The sequence below is a fragment of the Pundamilia nyererei genome, unplaced genomic scaffold (genome assembly GCF_000239375.1).
Source record: "Pundamilia nyererei isolate P.nyererei 1_Seehausen unplaced genomic scaffold, PunNye1.0 scaffold00073, whole genome shotgun sequence".
NCBI classification, from domain to species: Eukaryota; Metazoa; Chordata; class Actinopteri; order Cichliformes; family Cichlidae; genus Pundamilia; species Pundamilia nyererei.
In genome coordinates, this window is record NW_005187474.1 from 123,057 (window position 1) to 132,326 (window position 9,270).

A 9,270-nucleotide genomic window follows, 5' to 3' on the forward strand; every position below is an offset into this window, starting at 1 on the left:
ACTCTCTATTCCTGTAGGCTTAGAGCCAAGCCCCCACCCCTCAGGCTCTGCCCTTAGGGCTGGATAAATGTTGTCTTTTGTGGGCTCACTGGATAAATCCTGGGTATCAACAGATAATGAATGACTTGTTAGAATAGCTGCATTTTCCCCCCTAATCTGTAAATAAAATAAATTGACTGTTGGCATGGAAATCACAGATACTTCACTTGGATCCACATGCATAAATAACAACCTCCATCAACGTGCCCATTTCCTTGTACAGTCGAATTCAGTTAACGTTAACAAGCATGGGAGAACATGACTTCACTCTCCCTAATCTCCCTCCTCAGCAGCCCTACTCTACTTAAATGGCTGGGTTTCCACTGGCCGCAATTCTATATCTGTTACAACCTGTTTTTCGTGTTGACCTTCAAATCTCCTGTGGAGACCCTGTGCCATCATTGTGACAGTGTGGGCAGGAATGAGTTGGACTCTTTCCTGGATTCTGCTTTTCTAATGAGGGATATCAGCACTTTGGCACAGCTTACTGGCAGCCTGCATAGAAATGGATGGGGATGGGGTGCAGCTCGTCAGAACTGTCCCACAGTCTTGGTCCAAGAAACTGGTGCCCAGAAGGATTTTGTTGCATTATCAAATTTTAAAATATGCCCATTATTTTCGCAGTTATATTTAATCCAAAAGCACCTTCGGGATTGTGGTTATTTGCAGATAATAGGAGCCACATTGTTTGCAGAGAGGTGTTTTTTTTTTTTCTTCCAATGTCACGGTATGCTGTAGGTATCATTTTCTGCTCATTTTTCTCCCCCTGAGTTAGGTGCAGCATATCCACAAATAGCCTCTCTTGATTTTGGACATCATTGCATCTAAAATAGAGGTGCCTTTGAATGGACTTCTTGGTGAATCTGAAGAAAAAAAGAATACACTAACAGTCCTTCATAGAAAAGATACACAAGGAAAGTGCACCCACGAGAGATGTTTCGAGGGGTGCTGTAGACTCATTATCCTGTCACGTATCGTGAAAAAGGTAGCAATAGCCTACGTCAGGGGGCTTCTATGAATGTGTCCATACTCCCTTGGCTCTTGCTCAGCCAGACTCAGCAGCAGCCTCCCTTGTGGCACATAATGAGAGAGGGCTGTAGCCACGCAGCTCGGTGAGGAGTATTGATTGTCTCCCCAGAACCTTCTGCTGAGAGGTCTCATTCTGTCTATCACACTCCCACACAGGTGAGGAGCACACACAAAAACACACACACACAAACAGACACAGGCACACTCTGCCAAACACACACACGCACAACATATGTCACCCTAGAGAGCCTTCCTGTTTGACATCTCGCTCACTGGTTGCTCAATTAAAGTTTGAAAGTGTGATGTTAATGCCTTAAACCATTAATAACATAAGATTCTGTCAAGTGAAGACTCACTTTGCAAACCCCCACTCTCTGTCCTCCATGACTTTGTGACTTTCCTGCAGGCCCCTCTGGTGCCCAATCTTTGTCAACAGCGAGCTGGGAGGCCGTAAAACACCGTGGCTTTACTGGTCTCTGCCACTCAGAGCGAGAGCAAAATATCCCCCTGTTAATAAGAAAGAATGGAGATGATGGAAAGTTTACCACCCATTTTCTCTCACTCTCGTTTTATTGGTCACGGGTCTGTGCATATGCGTAGGGGTGCTCTCAACTGATGACAACTGAATCACTGGGAATATATTTTTTTTTATTAAATCCTCATTTCACCATTGAGCTTTCTTATAGCTTTCGGTCGGGAACAGTGTAACCTCTCAAATTAAGCTTTTACTGCCTTTGTGGCCTCATAATTCCAAAGCGCGTCATGCTGAATAAGTAATAAACACACACACACAGGTCCTTTTGTCTGATACACTAATGTTGTGCATGCAGTCTGTTTCTCTAACGCACACTGACTCGCTCGCAGAAAAGGCATGAAATTAACACCTTTCTGATTCACTATATAAAGGCACAAAATAAACATGTCCATGCAAATTTAAACAAGTGTGTGAGTGGGGGGGAGTGGGGGTGTTAATTGACCAACCTGCTAAGCAATTACTGTTAGTTGACCTCATAACCAAAACTTGTTTCTGATTCGCATGCTTCAGAACGTCTGTTGTCAAGAAAGCCTGTTCAGACAGCACCTTTCACAGTCCACAGAGGACTGTTCTCAATCAGGCGAGAATGTAATCTACGCCGCAAACTAATGAAAAATGAAAATGAATATTTTTTTAATGCTTTCTTTTTCTCTTAGTATTTGAATTTGATTACCATATTCTAATTATACAAAGCTCTCGGAATGAAAAGAAGATTTGCATGTAACCAAATCATCTGCCTAGTGGACCACGGACGTCTTTAGGACTCAAAGATATTAACTCCAGGTTCTTATGCACGGCTCGCCCCTGACTGCAAACCGATTATTGAATTTTTCACACACCTGTGTAAATGTCTGTGCAGCAGCATGAGATATGACACAATTAAGAAGTAAAATTCAACTGTTTTTTTTTTCTTTTTGGAAACTTCTGAGGTCATTTATTCCAGGTGAAAAAATGGTTTTTAGGGTGGTGGCTCCACAGCATGAGCAGAAATGTCAGCGGCCAGACAGGCAAGGGTGCTGAGCCTTGTGCGATGAAGATAGCTCTAGCAGAAAGAGGGGGTGAAGTTACAGTGTGTTTGTCCAGGAGATTAATATCCACACACACACACATACACACACACACCCTGGGGATAAACACCGCAGTGACAGCGGTCGAATACTGTTTCCCTTTTATCAGGAAGCAGTTCCTGATAAAGGCGCAGTTTGTGTCTGTTTGCTTTCCAAAGCGCAAGTCATACCACAAATGAAGACAAACATCAAGTGGTGCAGTAAATTAGAAATTATTTTCCCCCCGTATCTAAATCCTTTGAATTCTCCAGGTCCCCAAAGTAATTAGAGTCTCAGCAGAGTGGGGCTCACGGGGGCGCCCACAGTCCCTTTACTCAAATAGAGGGAATGCCCTACGCCTGACCAAAAGAAAATGATGTCCCAACCCTTCTCCATCAATTACCCCCCTCACAACTCAAATTTACATTAGGTCCTACTTACTGCTGCAAAAAAAAAATTAAAAATTGCGCTCCTGTATTTGCCTTCAGGCGTTCTACTACCTCAACAGAAAACCCATAGTTATATATTTTAGGATCAACCTCAGTTTGCTTATAGGTATATATATATATATATATATATTTCCTGTGAGCAATATTATCTTCGTGTACGTACATGCACCACTGATAAGCCTCACTCATCTGCAGGCTCACTGAGGGTGATCTGTCCAGACAAGGGGAGACGGTACCCCAAACCAGCATGCCCACAGGCTGAGTGTTATCAGCCGGGCAGTAAGCGGGTGTTTAGCAGGACCCCGATAGCTTGTCCTCACCTAGCCTCGGGCACAGAATCAAACTCGCTGTCAAAGAAAGATGAAGTCAACACAGGCAGTCTGCCTTGGGTTAACGGCACTAAAAATGAGGGTCAGGACTTCTATTATGGACCAGCGCCTTATCAAACTCAGAACAGTCATCTGTCAGTCACCTGACTTACCTGCTATCCATCTGAGCAAGTCTTTAATTACGAATGACACGTGTGGACTAAGGAGCACTATATCTTTGAAGTGCAGCTGTGCAGTCATTTTTTTTTTTATCATTTTTTTTAAGGGGGGTGGTGGAAAATAATACAGATGCAGTGGTGCAGGTCAAAGCTGACAGATGTCTAAAGGGGGGAGATGTTTGCCCAACCTTGTCTGAGCAGATATCTTAAAAAAAAGTAGCTTGTTTTATTTTTATTTTTCTCTGGAGCGGCTGCTCTTTTCTCGGGCCTCAGCCACTTCACCTCTCTCTTTAGCCCCTTGTTTCTCTATAGATCAGCCGGCTATTAGCTCTTTGTTACCTCCTTTTGGTCTCTCACATCCTTATGCATCCTATTATCTCCAGCTGCTTTTCTTTCTATACGAAAAGCTCAATGTACACTCGAGTGGGCCGTGAGTAGTTTTCCTTTTTTTCCCCTGCCCCTTTCATCCATCCTCCAGTCTCTAAACCCACCTCTCGCTGCCTTTGCCTCTTTGTTCTTGTTTTCAATTCTTTCCTGGCCCCATCCCTCTTTTCCTATTTTTTCTGCCAATGGACTGATTTCTTTTTATCCAGGAGCGGAGCAGATTAACAGATATTGTATCATGGCCAAGACAGGCAAAGCCCCTCTCTGTCCCTGACATCTAATTAATGGTAATCCTTTAATCTGCTGCTTGTAGTGCAGACCCCTTGGTTGCTGTCCCATTTGCAGCAACAGAAACAAGTATGAAGAAGAGAAGGAGAAAGAGTGGAGAGGGTGGGTTTGCTCACTCAGCAGGTCGACCTGGGCTGCTCCGGACAAAAACACAATGAGAGATAAAGTCCTTTTCATTTCTAGGGATTACACGTATTTCATTTGTACCCTATACCTGTATGCAAAAGCTGCTGCCGTGCAAAGTAAGAAGAATAAAATAGGTTTTTGCATGTTATATATGCGAAGTGTATGCAAATTTACCATTTATTGGCAACACGAATTATGTTTACACACCTGCATACAAACATGCGCGTGCAAACAGAGCTTAATCCCTAGCAATGCCGGCGCACAGATGACATCTGTATTTATGGCACCGGCCCTGTGCTGTACACACAAACACAATGTAATTAGCAACAGGGAAGAGAGAAGCAAATCCTGTCATCTTGATTAACTTAATTAATAGATATAAATAATCACCTTCAGACTGTCTTCATTTGTTAAGCAATAAAACCGGGTATTAAAACCTCATCTTGGCTCTGTCATAAACAATATGCACCCTCTCTCACTCTCTCTCTCACGGTGACACCCCAGATGGTGTTTGGATGTCATCTAACGAGTTCGTAGCATAGGCTTAATATGGCAGCACTGTCTTGGACTTCTCAGAAAAAAACAAAAAGAAAGACGCAGGAGCTCCTAACAGCCAAGTTCATGAGACAAACTTATGTATGACCAGACTGCAATGAGTAATCAGCTGCAGAAAAGTCTCTTACAAAAACAAATTATCACACTTGTACCATCTGCATTATATTATCCATTTGCTGAGCAGACAGGACGGTCCCTTCCAAGATGGAACACATTTTTAGTTTTGGGCATTTGCTCATTATCGTACAGGTCCAATTAATCAACACCAAAAATGTAATAATGAGAAGAGGACTGGCTTCTTGTATCTATGCAAACTTTGAAAAGAGCGATTTTAATTGAAAGAGCTACAAAGATAGATCAAGTTGCACATACATGGGCAAACACAGGAAGAACATGCATTGCAGCTATTAGTCTAACATTGTATCCGAACATAACCACCGCTCTGTGGGCGTGTCTGTATGCACAAATGCACCACATTCAGTTTGTGTACATCACCCGTGTTGGCACACATTCGCACAAAGCAACAGAAACGGTTCAGATACCCGCAGACAAAAGCTGTGATTAATGCATTAGGCACACCGCCCTGCTGTAGTAGGTGTCTGTGTCTTAATCACTCTCTCGGCGTGTTTCATTAGCTCTAGGAGGTCTCTGATGAATGGACTAGCCCTGAGTCTCCCAGCATCTCTGGCGGTGCTGTCACCCAACAGACTCTGCTTCTGAGGTGCTAATCGATCCCACCCCCTCTTCACCCATAATACCCACCCCCACATGCAGAGAGCCCCACCACAGATTGGCAGGTGTGTCTGTCAGGTTGTTAAAGATATGATGTTCATGACTGTCAGTCTGTTCCTGAATTCATTAACCTACATTTGAAGGATAATTCAAGCACCGGTTGTTGGCCATATGTGCTTTGATTGCTGGATTCTTTCCCACTGCTGGGATTTAGTGCCAGGCGATGGGCAGTTTAATAACACATGCAGATGGCCTCTGGTGTTTCTTCATTCTTACTGCTAGTCTCTTATCCTCATCTCATCTGAGAATGCTGAACTCATCTTACACTCTTAAGATGCTGCACTTCATTTGTAATATACAGTAAATCCCTAAAAATATGGCACCAGTTATTCTAATTAAGCTGCACTTCCAATTATACAGTATATCTTACTTTATTGCACAACTACTGCCCATTATATAATGGGAGTAAAACCGAATTACTTAACTGCTTGATGCGCATTCCATGCTTTTGCCACATCTTGGTCCACTCTTGGAGGCTCCGTCCTTTTAATAATATCTCTTTACTTTCTCTGCTTGACTGTAAACATGGCACCTGAGGTTTTCAGGTGCTGTTTCAGCTAAAACTCGTATAGACCCGAGGGCAATCGTCTCTTGGAGCTTTAGTACAGGAGTATTTTGAAATTTGGAAAAAGACAGAAAGGGATGTTGATCTCTTGCATTCAAATGTGCCTACATTATCGGAATAAATGCAGCGTCAGGATATGTTGTGGCCCATTACCTCCTGTTCTAAATGCTGTAGCAGAGATTGTTGCTGAGGCAGGCACTGGAGTGTTGGGGCTTGGTGTTGGCACATAGGCCACAGAGTTTGCCAACTCTCTCTCTCTTTTGCCACTCTCTCAGTCCATGATGCCGATGGGACCAGCCAGAGCAGGGGGGAGGAGAGGGGAAGCCGCCAGCTGGGGGCTACAGGAGGCTGCCTGGACTTGGATACTTCCAACATGTTTTGAATTAAACCTACACAGCACCCTGCTATGCCTTCACCCTCTCAAAAAAGAGCAACTAATAGTAAACATATTATTGTAATTTTCGTATTTTTGGCTTGATACATAGATAGATTGCATAAATTGTGAATACTAGTTGGTTGCGTGCAAGATTTGTGTTTCCGGCTTTCATGTGGGTCCTGTCCCAAACCTATAATTTAACAAGAAACACTCAGAGAGTGTTAACCTACAAAAGCACACAAAACACATTGGAAGTTGAAGAAAACTCAACGGAAACAGAGAAAGCTCACAAAAAAAAAAAAGCATAACTCACTGGAAGTGAATGGAAGTGTTTTTGCTGAGACATTAACATGATGGATGGCACTGTGAAATGACAAGCTAACAGTAAACAGCTAACAATAAACAGCGAACAGCAAACATGTATCTACAGTATTATGTGAATCACAAGGTAAAAACACACATTTGCATCTTTTTCTCCCTCACAATTGTCACAATGAATACGTTTCTTTTAAGTGTGTCTCTGTGCAATTGTTCACATTTTGAATTTGGTTTCTGTCTCTTCCGCAGCTGTTCCGACATCTTATTGTCTCCGCAAAAACAACCTTTGCAGCATTTTTTCATTTCCTAGCATTTTCTTAAGCTGCAGTGTGTGTAACCTCTCAGCTATTTTGTAGTATTTAATTGGTACTTTAACTTGTTAGCTACTGTTCTTACTGTCTTGGAGCAACTGTGACCACATTGTCACTGGGATCAATAAAGTATTTGGATTCTGATTAAAATGAATAAAAGTGTACTGGTGCTACAGTTTGGCGAAGGCCTCGAATGGGACCGGCAGTGGCTCCCGGGGGCATAAAATTGGTGGTATTGTTGAAGGGGACATATATAGCCTGAGGCCAGAAGGGGCGTGAATGAGGTGTGGTCCCGCTCCTGAAATTCAGATAAAATCTCAACTTAAATTGCATATTTAAACCGTTATAACCTCTTAATCGAATGCACATAAAAAGGTCATAACCAGCATATTTCTTAAAAATTCCCAATAAAAACAAAGGTATTGGAATTTTAAGCAGGGTTTTAAGATAAGAGACATTTAATGAAAGTTTGACTTAAAGAAAATTTGACCTTATTTAATCATGAAAAAGAGGTCAGAGGTCTGAAGTAACATATATATTAAAGCTCCCCATATAGCTTTCCCTGTATGTTGTCTGTGCAAAAGAAGGCAGAAAGATAGGTTTGACCTTCAGATCTATTTATGACCTTGAAGGAGAGGTCAAAGGTGTAATGTAACATGATATTTTAAATCTTTATATGGTGCTTTCGATATGCTGAAAATCATTGGGATGCGGTGACTTTTACAGAAAGGCAACCAGAGATTATTTTTGTAGATTTGAGAAGGCAAGCACTGCTGCCTTGCTTGTCCTGACAGAAAGCCATTGTTAAAAACCCCGCTTGAAAGAGATAGAGTCAAGTTATAAGGCTTTTTGTCAAATTCAAGCCAATAGATCATTAAGTTAACATGAAAATCTAAGCCAAATTTTTATGGATTGTTAACATATCCCCACTCTACACGCCGACAAAGTTTTATCAGAATGAATTCAAAACTTTTTGCGCTATCATGTTTGCAGACAGAATGACATTCACACCAAACACTATCTCCATGGCAAAGGTAATTGTTCCTTCCCGTAACTACAATACTACAATTGTAACAATAATATTTAAGTTGCCCCACTTTAACCATAACTAAGTTTAAAGCTTCACATCATAACATAATTCTGAACCCGCCCCCTCAGCTCAACAGAGCTTTATAGTGTATTTTAGCTTGTTGCTTCTGATTTCTCGCCTACAACTTCACTATCATGGCTCATTTTGTTGAGTCCCATCTGTGTTGTTTTCAGCCACATTAAGCAGTTCTTTTCAGTAAAAAGTTAAGCAGCAGACAGACAAAGTTATCAACTAACTGGGAAACACAGTAAAGCATTATGCAACCGTAGAGTCAAGTATGCTGCCTGAGGTTAAAGAACAGATGCCAATTCTTCTTTGCATCTTGTTGTCGCAGTGGTTACTCATGATAGTGTACAAAAAAAGAAAGAAAAAGATCAAGGTCCAAAATAAAACTGATGTCAAGAAATCAACTACAAGTCAAGTGAGATTAAACTGTTTGCATTATGAATTAGAATCCATCAAGGTTCATCATCTGGAAAAACAAATTTTGTTGTTGTGAGAAATGCGCGTAAATATCAGAGGGATATCTATTTTTGCATTCTACATAATGATAACTTTGTTTGTCTGCTGTTTTTCCTTTTTAACGTATTCATATTTTTACTTAGTTTGTTTGAAATAAAATCCAAAAAGCTGAAGACAGAATGTGTAGGTGATCTAACTCTGTGTGTGTAACTGAAAAGGCAAACTTCCCTTGAAGGTCTTTGAGGACTTTCTTTGCCACCCACGGCCACAGTAACCACAGAGCATTCACAGGGTCTCCATGCTGCACATGCTCTAAGCATATGCAATGGTGAGGAAATAAACATTCACACTGTTTTCCTTGTACATATGCCCTAAGCGCCTACCTAACAGAGTGTAAACACAGAAGCATTACCAAAAT